Source organism: Pogona vitticeps, chromosome 1 (genome assembly GCF_051106095.1).
Source record: "Pogona vitticeps strain Pit_001003342236 chromosome 1, PviZW2.1, whole genome shotgun sequence".
Taxonomy (NCBI): domain Eukaryota; kingdom Metazoa; phylum Chordata; class Lepidosauria; order Squamata; family Agamidae; genus Pogona; species Pogona vitticeps.
Genome location: NC_135783.1, coordinates 313,586,979 through 313,601,694, shown reverse-complemented (window position 1 = coordinate 313,601,694; position 14,716 = coordinate 313,586,979). Strand labels below are relative to the sequence as shown.

The 14,716-nt window shown below is 39.8% G+C and overlaps 1 protein-coding gene across 1 annotated transcript in view; it reads right to left on the bottom strand.

Moving 5' to 3' along the window:
• The window catches only part of AKAP6 (A-kinase anchoring protein 6), a 335,833-nt gene extending 330,978 nt beyond the window's left edge, over nucleotides 1-4,855 (bottom strand). The window contains exon 1 of the mRNA XM_020788446.3: nucleotides 4,486-4,855. The gene's annotated coding sequence lies outside the window, so the exon portion shown is untranslated. The remainder of the gene's footprint in view (nucleotides 1-4,485) is intronic.
• Nucleotides 4,856-14,716: the final 9,861 nt, after the last annotated feature.

The following is a 14,716-nucleotide window of genomic DNA, read 5'->3' as shown; positions in this document are numbered from 1 at the left end:
GCCTGAGACTCACCAGTCTTATAGTACAGATCATGGCTAAGCCAATGATCTCTAACTTCCCTGAGGAATAATTGTGTTTTAAGTACATCAGTCTTTTAATGGTGAAGTGCATGCTTAATAAAGGATGTTAATGAATGAAGGGATTAGGAAATTCCAAGTTTTCATATTAATTATACCACCATTTTCTCTCATTTTATCTACATGAACGCAGCCCTGAACATTTGTCAAGGCAGATGCAGCCTGTCATATATGTATGACTTGGTAAACCTTCCATTTTTGCCGGCTGCCTGCTATTGCAACAACTCGGAAGTAAGTCAAGCAGTGGGTGTGACACAAGATTCAGCCAGTGGTCTTTGCATTTGGCTTGGTGAGATACATGTTTTGCTGGTTTCCATTTAATAGAATAATATTTCTGATTGGCTAGTGGCAGTCGATGACATTTATCTGGTCTAATAGCCAAGAATGAATTTCCTAGAAGACAAGAATGAAAAGCTTAGAAGATAGGGATTTTCAAAGTGACCACAGGGGAAGCTAAAAATTTCTCTCTTATTTCTGAATATAAATATGGCACTTTCATTCTGATAGTTACCAAGAAACTAAATTAAACCACTTAGGCAAGTTTGTACTTTGCTTTCCATTAAATGAATAAAATTACTCTGTCACAGGTTACCTGATGATTCAGTGGAAGAAAGGGTCATAATCCACCCCTTTATTAGAACCACCAGCTAAGCATCCCATTATTTCACCAGACTCTTACTAGCTCACAAGAAATTCCAGTTAAATATCCATACTTCTAGCTTGTGATTAATTCTAATTAATCAACTTTCAACTCTCCTAACATATGTCAGCTAAATATCTTATATGACAGACTTCTATTTCTGAAGGTAGCAAATTTCATTTAGTCCACCTGGTTCCTTTTGGATTTCGCCTTAGGGCTCAGAATATTATTTTTAATTAAAACATTCTTAACAAAGCCAAGGTTGAATAGCCACAAGCACACCTCATTTTATATTATTTTTATTCTGTCCTTTTGGTGTTTACTGTAGCTCTTTGCAGGAAAACCTCATTAGCCACATCAGTCTTTCAAGAAGTAAAAACTATAATGTGACATTCGACATAGATATAAGGAAAAAGCAATTATACTCTCAGAAAAAGTAGAAGGTAGGGAAATACAGTAAATCAGCCTGTACCAGCCTGTACTCCATATATTTTAAACTATAAATCTCACCAGCCTCATATAATATGCTCAATAGTGTGGAATCTTGGGAACTGAAGTCCAAAATATCTGGATGGCATCAGGCTGAGGATGAGGAACTGCTTTACATGCTTGAGTAGGTTTGTTCAATGCCAGGATAACTGCTTGAACAAAGAATCTGTTATTTCTGAGGTCTTGTCATTATGCCCCACCCTTCCAGCAACAAAAGTCATGCTATTTCTAGAATCCTTCTACAGAGAAAATATGACACTAAGGACACATTTCTGTTATAATTATTTGAACAATAAGTAATGAGTTTAAATTAAAAATAAGGCATCCAAAAATTAATAGACGGCTGTCTCTGGTTTAGTAGTTCTAGGTGTATTAAATAACAATATATTTTACCATTTGTCTATTATTACACTTTTACAGGGAAACAACATTAAGACAGACAGAGAGAAATTGTACTTCAAAAATATTAAAATTTCTAGAAATATGTAGAAATGAGAAAAAATATATAGCGGTTGTTGTGGGTTTTCCGGGCTGTTTGGATTTTCTTCCTAATGTTTTGCCAGTCTCAGTGGCTGGCATCATCAGAGGACAGGAGTCAGAACACTGTCTGTGCCCTGGTGTTCTGATTCCTGCCCTCTGATGATGCCAGCCACAGAGACTGGTGAAACATTAGGAAGAAAAACCTTAAGAACATGGCCAAACACCCCAGAAAACCCACAACAACCATTGGATCCCGGCCATGAAAGCCTTTGAGAATACAAAAAAATATATAGGTGGTGGCAGGGCAGAGTGAGAGTTCTAGCACATTGGCCATTTAATTAATTGGGCTTCTAATTTATAGACTGAAATAGCTGTTTGCAAATGCAATCATATTGAATAGAGGTAAGATCAGGTATTCCACCTTATTAGCCAACTCTGCATCAAGTTCTTTTAAACAGGAATACAATATCTCAAGCTATCTTATTTTCAAGTCAGACCATTGATCAAACTAGCATAATATTGTTGACCCTAACCGGCAGCAGTTCTCCAGTGTTTCAGGGTATAGTTCCCCCTCCCCTGCCTAGAGATGATAGGTATCGAACCAGGAATTATGTGCATGCAAGTCATATGCTCTGCCACTGAGCTGTGGCCCTTCGCTGCACATCTGCCCACTGTCATCAAGGGCAGCAGGCCAAGCCTGCACCCCTCCTCCTTCTAATGTGGATCAGAATTCAGTGTTTCAGGGAAATGTAAGTTGTATCCAGTCCGTCAGAAGACTCAATTTCTTGTAATCCATTTTGGTTGCTCAGGATATGGGGAAAATAATATATGGCCGATAGCAGGCCTTGACCTTCCTTGTTAACAAAATGTCCAGATTAGTAGAACCAATCTTTAAAAATTGAAAATAAAATTAAAGCTTCAGTTTTGCACCATAAAACAGGAGATAACCAGATGATGTGTGTTTGAGTCTCATTACATAACAGATCCAACACATGCATACATCTGTATTTTCCTCTGTTGCTGAGACATTCTTTGGTACTACTATTAGAACACTAGTTTTCTGAACAAGGAACATCTGCTCTTGGAGTTAATTTCCAGATAATCAGTGTTAGTTTGTTTTTGGTTGTGTTTTTCTTTGCTATGTTTTCTAATCCAGCCAGCAGCCAGACATTCCCTCTCTTGCTAACTCATGCTTTTCGCCTGGTGGTTGAACACCCAGTAGCCTCTAGAGACGCCTTTTCATGGGGAAGCACAATGTCCCTTTTGAACTATCTCAGTAAATAAAGCTGTTTCACTCATGTCTCTTTCCTGATTTAAAAGAACAGATGTATGCTTCCATCAGGCTGGATAACGCACATGGTTTACAGTGCAGGCTGCCTAATTAAGATCAAAAAGATCCATTACGGATAATGCCAGCTGAGGCCTTTGTGCTTAAGACGGCTATAGAAAACAATCAGCCCTTTACCACATTTCTTTAAATACATATACACTATATCTTCTTAACAGTCAGTCTGCCTATGTTCACCCATTGAGTTTTCCCATGTTGTTCTGTACCTGTTCAATCAAACAATAAGACAAACTACTGATGATAGCTATTTTTTTTCCTGCTTTAGCTGCATTTTGAAAACAAGAAGGATGTTGAGCAAGGCAGAAAGGAGACCACTCCCTAGTTCGTAGTGGACACCTTGGCCAGTGAAACTGACACGTGTCTCATATTTTCTTTCTTTTTCCCAGCAAACAGCTGAAACAATGACTCATCTAATCATTTAGAGACAATGAATTACTGTATCCCACCCATCCGGAAGAGAGGTTAAGTGAAATCCATGCTGATGCTCAGAAGCAAAAACAACAAGAGGAACGAATATATGATTACAAAACAAAAAGATGGAGAAGCCATCAAGAACAACCTACTGATCTAACGTTAAACACAAAATCAAAGCCTTAAGGGTATATGTGCATTTTCCCATTAGGTAAGAGGTTTGTACTACCACTGATCCTTCACTATATTTAAAATATTTCAACAATCCTGATTTTGTTGGGTATTCATTTACCGCAGTTGCAGTAGAAGTCTTGTTTGCTCTCTTGTAAAAGATATGTCTAAATCTGCTAAGCATTTCTTTCCAGTGTTAGCAGCAACATTCTCAGGAATGGAGAGCACCTATATTTCCAGTACTTTCTGGACAGAAAGTTTGTACATCCCACCATTCGTAAACCATTTGTAAAACAAGGGAAGAACACAAAATTCCATTTAATGTCAATACAGTACCAGCTGCTTCTTCGGCACTGGCTAGCATGTATGTGTTTTTTGTTGTTAATTTGATATCTTGCTATTGAAACCTACCGGAGGTAAACAATGATGCTACAAACCACCAAAGATTTCCATGATAAAATATAGGATGCTCCCTTCACATAAAAAGGCAGAGGTTCAAAAATAGATTTTTGAAAGAATTCATCTTATTTCCAAGATAGTGGAATTAAATTTTTTATGGCTCCAAGAGACAGAAAATAAGAATCAAATCAACAAGGAACATCAGAAAATAGGGTACGGAATTCACACATATTCTATAGATTTCTTCAGAAAAGCAGTAAGGTCAATTATCAATATTATTGAATCAGTCTGCTTCTGGTAGGCCTTTGTCTAAGCCTTCCTGCTGGAAAAAGATTATATTTAAGCATGCAGTATCTCTTCCCCAAATCCATCCTCAGAAAGCAAAACTCAGACACTCTGATAATAGGAAAATCCCATACAGATCAGGGAGGCAACACACAAATAAGAATAGGCTCCTGTTAACACTCACCATCTCCTGCTCACACCATCGTCCTTTGATGTTTACAGCACAATCTGTAGGATGCAATACTAGGAGGTGCCTTGTTTGACCTGCTGCATGATGCTGTGACATCAGTTCAGATGATGCAGCTCATTATGGGAAAGGCTGCTGTTGCCATGGCTACCAAGATGTGATAGGAATCCTTACTGCATTTCCAGGGGAGCCCAAGACAATACAGAAGTCTTTTAAAGAGACAGACAGGGGGAAAAATGAGAGGAGGATTGGGAAAGTGCAGTGTCATTGTCTTTCTCTAATGAAAGTGTTGTCGCCAACACTTTTCGGTCTTGTTGAGAAACGGTTGCCTGAGAATTTCAGTCTCATGCCATAACAACCAGTCTACATGCAGACATCATCAGAATGATTTCTGTATAAGAAAACATTATGTAATTCCTATAATAATTCAACCTGGTTTGTGAAAGTCATCTTCCACGACATAATGCTGTGCTTAAGTTGGGTGGGTCAAATTGTGTTATATTGTCTTCAGCGTAAAGAGTGTTAGAACATGAACAAAAATGTCCTTCCCAAATCTTGCCACGCCCAAATTAGTTTCTAGACCCTGAACTCCTGTTTGTGGAGGGAGGGGAAATGTGTGTCTGTTTTAAAACTAAATCACACCTTTCTGTGCTGTTTAATGTCTCAGTTTTGAAATTCCATTTAAAATCCCCCTTTTCTAACAAGAGAAGAACTTTTGTAGCCCAGTCAAGGAGGGGGAAATTACCACCCCATCACTTCCCCTCTGTACGCCAACCTGCGGTATTATCTGCATGCTGAGTAGCCTGCCTTTCATCTGTCTATGGAACAAATGAAGATTCAGGAGAGGCCAAAACAATCTGTGTGCTATGGGCCAGGCAGCGGTACTGTAAATACAGGCATGATTTTTCTAGTTCAGGGCTGTGTGTGGGCAGGCCGGGGGGGGGGGAGGCATTGCCATCAGCACCTGGAGTTTATCCTGTGGTGCTGTAAGAGCACAAAGGAACACAACTCATAGAGACTGTGTTGTGCAAGATGAAAACAGAGCAGTGTGACAATTCACACTTAAACAAAAATGACACATTTTTGGCCTTTAGCCAGCGCTCCTTAGATTAGAGGGCTTTTGGCAAAAACTACTTTTCCCAGACAGGAAAAAACCCTACCCTTTCAACATGACAGAAAAGCTCTGGATTGTGTAGACTTTATAGGCTTGTGCCCAAGAGAAAACAAAAGGGGTGCTGGCCCTCCAGGCCTTAAGGATGCCACACAATCTCAAATGCCAATGTCTGGAGCCTTGACGAGCCACTAACGTGTCCATTCTTGCATACTAAGTCTGCCTGCCCGCCCCCAACATTTGTAGTTTGCACACTGAAGAGAAACTTCCCAGCACAGACCTGAAGTGAAAACTCCATTGCCTTAGAAGTAAGGAAAACTCTAGTCGTGGTCAAGCAGCTTTATCCAAGTCACAGGATATCTTTAGCAGATCAACATACTGTATTTAGCAAGAAATAAAAGTCTGTCAGTTCAAAGTCAGTGTGTTGCAGAGGTTAGTATTGGAGAGCGAATTGGGCAAACAAGGTTCAAGCTTCCACGGAGCCATGAAACCTACTAGACACCCTCAGGCCATTCACTCTCAGGCTGATCTACAGCATAGGGTTGTTGTAAAGATAAAATTGGAAGGATAAGAGCCAGATGCACCATTGTAGGTGTCCTGTTCTAGTCCTGAAGATGTCTAGCCATCGGAGAAGACAGAGAAGCGTGTGGTCGCTCAGGGATGTCAAAAGGGAGGTCTAATAGGCCAGGCTGAGTGAGTGCACAAAGTAAACAGTAGCAGAGAATTTGAAAGAGTAGGCAACACTAAGAGTCAGAACATGACTTGAGGCTTAGCCATAAATCACATTCCTACCAGGGTGTCAGTCCAGGCAGGAAGTAGACAGGAGTGAAATCAACTAAGTGTCTTGTTCAGAGTGCCAGGGTATCACTCATCCAGGAATTTGACAAGGGAGAAATGCAATAGGTAACAAGTTGCAAAGAAGATTTATTCACAGAGCAAAGGTTCACAAAATAAAGCTTAGTTGTTGGTGTTTCAGGTGATCCCAAATGATATAATCAGCAGTCATTCCTCCCTACAGTTAAGCTTCTGAGTTGCCTGTGCACTGGAGGCTTTCCAGCATCAGAGCTCCCCAAGAAGGGCCTCCTTTCAGGGGGATCCTAAACTCATGAGGAAGCCTCAAAGTTGAAGGATGCACACTACAGATTGGCTATGAATATGAATAGAGGCACCAAGGTGCCATGGAGGTCCATTCCTTTCCTCTAGAACCTGCTAGCACACTCACCATTTGGTACTCAGTGCTTGGTTCTGTTGTTTTCCTTGTCATGACATTTCGGGAAGAAGCTCAGATGGCTCTTCCCTCCCTCTCTGCACAGCAAACCACTCTGGCATGGAGGTGGGACTGGGAGTCTCCCTGCTCAGCTGATGAGTGGCCAGCTGCACAGAGAGGCGGGGAGGAGTTGGCTGTGATTGGTGCAATGACAAAGCTAATGACGTTGAGTGCCGCATGCTGAACAGTGAGTGGACCAGCTGGTTCTGGGAGGAGAGAATGGACCTCTGTGCCACCTGTGGTGCCACTATTCATATTCGTGTCACCAGGGATACAAATACAAATAGTCCATGTCTAATGCACTCCTTGCAGGCAGCAGTGCATTGAGTTGCCTACTGCCTGGCTCATGCCTATGCTTGGTCTCCCTCTTTTGGTCTGGGAGGACAACCTGTTTCTTCCTCTGATTCTAGCCCTTTGCTTCTGCTAGAGGGGGTTCTTTCTGAGGATCCAGCAGCTTCAGAAGACTATCTGGCCACAGAGTCTCCGGGCCATTGTCTGAGGTGAGGGATACTTCCAGTGTTGACATGGCAAGAAAAATATAAATAGAACTTAAAAATGATCAAGTTACAAAAAAATGAAGCAGGTATGATTTTGACAAGATGGAGATGGACATTTTGAATCTTAACTCATATCTGTAAAATGGTGCAACATAACTTATTAATGGTTGTTTTCTCTCTTTTTCTGGGCCAATTTTATTCTCCATCCTCATATACAATGATAATAATAATATTCGTACATCCAGTATTCTTATATAGTGAAAATATGCAATATTAACAAAATCAAGTATTTCATTTGTTTATATCAACATTAACTTTTATTCTGAGTAAAAGTGAGTTCAAGGTAAGTCCCAGTTATCAGGCAGGAAGCCTGGTACCATCCCTCTATAACCTACTGGCTGCCTTACCAGGAGTGTCACATAAGGTGCAATCAACGGAGGCCTCCTACATTGTGCATGCTCCATGAAATGAGCAACCCAACAGCTTAAACATCAGTAAACAAAAATAGCAAAGAAAAAGATATTTTAAAACTCAGGGGGTAGGAGGACTTTTTTGGGGGAGAACGCAGCATAAAAAGTAGAATTGTAAAAAAGAAAATGTGAATGATGTTTGAGTGTATTCATAAACCCTCATTGAATTCATATATAATTCCTGGAAAGTGATAAGCAAGCCAACTATCTAGCAGCCTTCCTCATGTTTGCAAACCAAAACTTTGTGGCTCTGTTTTCCAACTGAGAGGGACGTGGTGGCGCTGCGGGCTAAACTGCAGAAGCCTGTGCTGTCGGGTCAGAAGACCAAGCAGTCGTAAGATCAAATCCACGCGACGGAGTGAGCTCCCATCGCTTGTCCCAGCTCCCGCCAACCTAACGGTTCGAAAGCATGCAAATGCAAGTAGATAAATAGGGACCACCTCGGTGGGAAGGTAACAGCGTTCCGTGTCTAAGTCGCACTGGCCATGTGACCACGGAAGATTGTCTTCGGACAAACGCTGGCTCTATGGCTTGAAAACGGGGATGAGCACCGCCCCCAGAGTCGAACACGACTGGACAAAAATTGTCAAGGGGAACCTTTACCTTTACCTTTTCCAACATGACAGAAACTTGGATTGCTTTAAATCTGGGAACAACAAAAGCTAGGAAACAACTCTGTCTGATAATTCAGAAGCTGCTATGAGCCAGAGTAGGTTCTTGTCTGCAAAGTCCAGATGAGTTTATGAGTGAATTCTTCATGAATTCATGTAAGGATTATTTACAATATATATCTCATGTAGCAGTAGCTCAGATTTCCAGTTGATGGCAATCCATTTTTTCCATACAAATATTAGTTTGCTAGTCAGCTGTAAACCATGATTACCAGTCATGGTTCCTTGTTGGCTTATACATTCTAGCTAGTTCAAACCATCGTCTCTTGTTTCTTCTGATCCCAGGAATATGGCTGTCTCTGTCATGTTTACTCAGCTGTCCACCTTAAAATGTGAGCTGAAAAAAAAATACTTCAGAGAGAAATTAAACAGAAATGCGGAAGACAAACTCTTACATTGTTTCATGGGACAATTCATTGCTTAAAGAACAAAGCATGGCTAGCATTAACTGTGGCTTCATGTTATCTGCAAACACTCTGCAAACACCTCTCTGTCTGTGTTTATCAGTGTTAAGAATGCTATTTATATAATACAGCCTCCCATGTAAGCATCCTTTCCCCTGTTTTCCCCGTTTGCTTTTTCCAAATTGTTCACATACAATCCATGTGTGGGCATATTAGTATGGAAAGGTAAGTGATCTTTCCCATTTATTGAGTTTGTTTCATCTAGTTTCTGAGTGGGAATTCAAGCTTTCATTATCCAGTCTTGGTTCTGTCATGGATGTTGGCAGAAGAGCTACACGTGGAGTGTCAAATTTCTCCTTTCCTTAAACTTATTCTAGGGATTCCAAAGCCCTGTTCCTCAGCTTTAGTCCAGATGAGAAAACTTGAAATAAATTATTTCAAATCCTGCAAATAAAAATCCTTCAGTCCTGATTCATACACAATCAGCACTTTTTACTGAGGGAGAGTTATTGGAAACGTTACTTTTTAAAAACATAGTTCCTAGAAATGATGGCTAGAAAATTCTGGAATAAAAAAGGAACATTTCCAAGTACTACTAATAAGCCAATGAGATCCCAGAAGCCTGTGTTTCTAGACAGGCTGATCCAGAAAAGTTACTAGATTCAGATAGTTGTGAACAAAAATGCCCATAGTCCTCCACTTTAAAAATGTAATGTTTTAGCTTCCAAGGCATACAAATAGAGGAGTGCAAACTGATGGACAAATAGCACACAATAGCAATATAGTTGGAGATTACAACTATAAGGATTCTGCAGAACTGGTCATGCTAGCAAGGTAATTGTAGGGATTGTATTCACCAAAAGCAAAAGGTTTCCAAATTCCAGTACATAATCCCAAAAGATGTGCTAACCATAAACTCAAACCCTTTCCTATCAGAAAACCAGGATTTAAAACATCAACAAAAGCCATCAGAAAATCTATGTTCACAGCTCTCAAAACTATGGTTACATGCAACAGCTGGCACCGTTAATCTCTCTCCCAGGTCAAAGAAGTGGCCTTGAGGAATTATTTTTCTGGGAAATACTGTATGACAGGAATGGAGGAAGTCAATCCCTCTTCCCTTGTATTGTGGAGCCAATTCCTATAACAGTCTCTGTGGTAGCCATATTAGAAATAAAAAAAGGTTATCCTATAATCATATATTTCTTAGCCCTATAGAAACAAGATGTCACAAATCAGATAAGATAAACAAACTGGACACCTTGAGGTAGATCTTGACATACACTATTAAGTAAAGCACTATGACTGACATCCATTTCTCAATGGCTGTAAACTACAACTTCCTTCTCAATTTCAAGCAGAGTTTATGAAATAGTAATCTGGGTCATCTTGTTTTCAATTCCTATAATTTTTTTTAAGATAAATTCCCTCGTCCATTCTTTTTTACTATTCAGCAAAATGATTCCTGTAAATATCTCAGTAATTATGATCCAGCACCTCTTATTTCTGGCCACTGTGACTTGGTTCTAAATACTTTTTGTCGAAGTTGAAATCTAGTGTACATGCTGTTAGTGATTTGATGATTTCCAGTAGCACCTGCTCCATGATGTCATTCACTCTACCATCTTCTTGAAAAAATAAGGTGGGGGAGCTATGCTATTCTTGCATTAAATCCAGAAACAAGGGGCATGTTGATACCTTTGTTGTACCACTAAAATATTAAAAATAGTTAAGCTTTTGAATCTAGCAGGTCCCTTCTTCAAACTGGGCATTGTAAACTTTGAGAAAATTTGGGAAGAAACAAAAAGTAATGATAACACATAACATATTACTATTTCTTTTTTATTTTCTTTTTGCTTTTTTAAATTTCTTCCCCCATCTCTTTCTTTGCTCATTTAATTCTACCTCTTCATTATTTACAAAATTCCCAAAGCAGCTTACATTTTTTAAAAAAAATACTGTAAGTAATATATAAGAGTGGAAAATATATAAGAGTAATATATAAGAGTGGAAAATGTCTAACAATAAAAATACAGTAAGGCAAGGTATTTTAACTATCAAATATACTATTTTAACCTCAAACTGTTAGGCATCCTTCAGTCTCGAAAGACTATGGTAACGTGCTCTGTATGGAGGACTTGGAACAACGTCTAGTGTGGCTGAGAAGGCCGATTCGAGAGTGACAATCCCTTCCACACTGAAGATAAATCCAATCTGTCCCCTGTCCAGCTCCCTGATTTTGTTGCTTTTGTGACTTCCTCTTTGCCTCAGCCTGCTGGACAAGTGTCTCTTCAAATTGGGAGAGACTGATACAACGCCTGGCTCCAGGCTGAATGCTCCAATGTCAGGGTTTCCCATCTGTTGAGGTACATTCCTAAGGCCTTCAAATCCAACTTGCAAATGTACTTGTATCGCAGCTGTGGTCTCCCTCTGGGGTGATTTCCCTGCACTAATTATCCATACGGGAGATCCTTCGGAATTTGAACATCAGATTCTCACAACGTACCCAAGCCAACATAGACATTGCTGTTTCAGTAATGTATATATGCTAAAAATTCCAGCTCATTTTAGGACTACTGTATTTGGAACTTTGTCCTGCCAGGTGATACCAAAACTCCATTGGAGACAACACATATGGAAGGTGTTCAGCTTCCTCTCCTGCCGTGCAAAAAGGGTCCAGGACTCACTGCAGTACAGGAGTGTGCTCAGGACACAGGCTCTATAGACCTGGATCTTGGTATGTGTCGTCAGCTTCTTATTGAGCCATACTTTCTTTGTGAGTCTAGAGAACATGGTAGCTGCTTTGCCAATGCGTTTAACCAGCTTGACATCTAGAGAGAGCGTGTCAGAGATTGTTGAGCAACAAAGTCATGAACAACCTCCAATTCTTGTGTGGAGATGGTAATAGAGGGAGTCTGGCCCATGATGTGTTTTCTTCAGGCTGATTGTTAATACAAAATCTTGGCAGGCCTGGCTAAAACAATTCATGAGTTGTTGGAGGTCTTTAACAGAATGGGCAACAATAGCTGCATCATCAGCAAAGAGGAGGTCCACGATGCATTTCATCTGGACATTGGTTTTCATTCTCAATCTAGAGAAATTAAAGAGCTTTCCATCTGATCTAGTCCAGAGGTAGCCACCTTCTGTTGCAGTTCCAAAGGCGTGCTTCAGCATGACAGCAAAAAAGATCCCAAACAGGGCTGGCGCGAGAACACAGCCCTGTTTCACTCCACTTCAGATGTCAATGGTATCTGATGTTGAGCCAATAAAAACTACAGTGCCCTTCATTTCCTCATGAAAGGACCTGATGATGTTAAGGAGTCGAGGTGGACATCCAATCTTGGGAAGTATTTTAAAAAGGCCATCCCTGCTAACCAAATCAAAGGCCTTTGTAAGATCTATGAAGGCCGCAAAGAGTGGCTGTCATTGTTCCCTACATTTCTCCTGCAACTGTCTGAAGGAAAATACCATGGTGGATCTATTAGCTGAAAATCCACACTGTGATTCTGAATAGACTCTGTCTGCAAGCACCTGGAGTCTCTTCAGCACAACACGGGCAAGCAGCTTCCCTACAACACTGAGAAGAGAGATGCCACAGTAATTATTGCAGTCACCCCTTGTTGCCTTTGTTCTTATACAATGTGACAATGTTTGCATCCTTCATGTCCTGTGGTACTCCACCTTCCCTCCAGCAAAAACAAAAGATTTCATAGAGCTTGGTGGTGATTATCTCTTTACAGCACTTCAGCAGGGATGCTATCCTATAGCTTAATACCTGGTATTTCAGTCTTGCAATAGCAGTTTTAAGTATCATTCTCAATTCCTAACTGGTGGCTCATGTAAGAGACAAATGAAGACCCAACATTTCTCAGAAACCCTTGACTGTTTTGAGTCAAACTAAGCAGATATGCAAGATTGGTATATTTAAAGATGAAAAGCAAATAAACTTTTCTTAAGAAACTATTCATTCACTGGCAGTGCAAAAGAAAGGGATCATTTAGAAGTGATTAACATTTTTGCAGTAGTTACATTCCATACTAATTGAAAATATGCAGCAAGGACTGCATTCTTTAAATATTCCCAATAATACACAAATTGGATTTTGCTGCAAGGAGTACAGAATCATTCTAAAATCTGTTATGGTAAGTGCATAGTGGAAGGTGATGATAGTGGAGGTTCTTCCATAGACAACACCAGTGACTTTCAGGTTAATTGTTATTAGAAGAAAGCTATGGTAGATCACATCTGAAAATTTTGTTCCTCAAAAACCCTGTAATGAGACAATCCAAAACACAACAGCAGATACTACTGGAAGACAGGGCTCCCAAATTGGAAGACACTCAGTTGACTACTACCCTGTTTCCCTGAAAATAAGAAAGGGTCTTATATTAATTTTTGCTCCAAAAAATGCATAAGGGCTTATTTTCAGGGGATGTTTTATTGTTTTCATGGACAACAATCTAGATTTATTCAAATACAGTCATGTCATCTTCTGTTTGCTGCGCAATGGTGGAGGGAGGGGTTTCACTTAACTAGGGCTTATTTTTGGGGTAAGGCTTATATTATGAGCATCCTAAAAAATCCTACTAGGGCTTATTTTCAGTTTAGGTCTTATTATTGGGGAAACAGGGTAGAGAAAAGTAAATAATAAATAAGAACAGCGCTGTTGCTAATTAAGCAACTGGATTAAAACTGAATAGTACTGAGGCACATAGATACAAAAGTAAAATCTGGTGCTTCACATAATATATAGTTGGAACATGGAATATAGGCAAGCTCAATATCATCAAAAAAACCCAGTATATTTAAACATTGCAATAATTGGTGTAAGAAAACTAAACAAAAATTTCCATCACCTATTACAAAGGTTAGTATAGCTGCCTAGAGGTCCAGCAGAAAGGAAGTTACACAAAATCCCCACCACTTTTGGTAGGCTTTGCTGCATGACCAATCATGATCAGTCTAAAAACTAGCATATGACAGAATCCTGTATGTGACTGAACTGTGAAATGTAAACAATTACGAAAAAACTGACAAGAGAGAAACAGATAAATTTGAAATACAGTGGTACCTTGCTAGACGACGACCTTGCAAAATGACAAATCCACGATGATGAGGTTTTGCGATCGCTATAGCGATTCGAAAAACAGTGATTCCAATGAGTGTTTTTTGCTGGACGAAACACACTTCGCGGACCAAATTTTTCACAAGAAAACAATTTTTACAGCTGATCAGCGACTTCGCAAAATGGCTTCTCTATGTTTTCAGGACTGATTTTTCGCAGGATAGCCATTTTTAAAGATGATCAGTGCTTTGCAAAATGGCTGCCCTATAGGCAATCTTCGCAAAACGGCGACTATTTTTCCCCATTGGAATGCATTAAACGGGTTTCAATGCATTCCAATGGGGAAACGGTTTTCGCAAGACAATGATTTTGCTAAACAGCGATTTTCACAGAACGAATTATTGTCATCATGTGGGGCACAACTGTAGAGTGTTGTATAAGACCAGTTAATGGTGTCAAGATAAAACGAATCCTAAACTCTTAGGAAAACTAAAATGACTAAATGGAGGTTATCATATGTTGGATATATCATGAAAAAACATGACTTACTGGAAAAGATCAAAATGCTAGGAAAAGCAGAAGATATTAGAAAATGAGGAAGACTGACCATGGCAAGACATAAGTTGAAACAAGGCATATATCCTGTGTTAGCATTTTTTAAAAAAAGGATCCCAAACACTTCGCAAAGCTAGACCATTTTGATTGTTTAGTCGTTAAGTCATGTCCGACTCTTCGTGAATCCA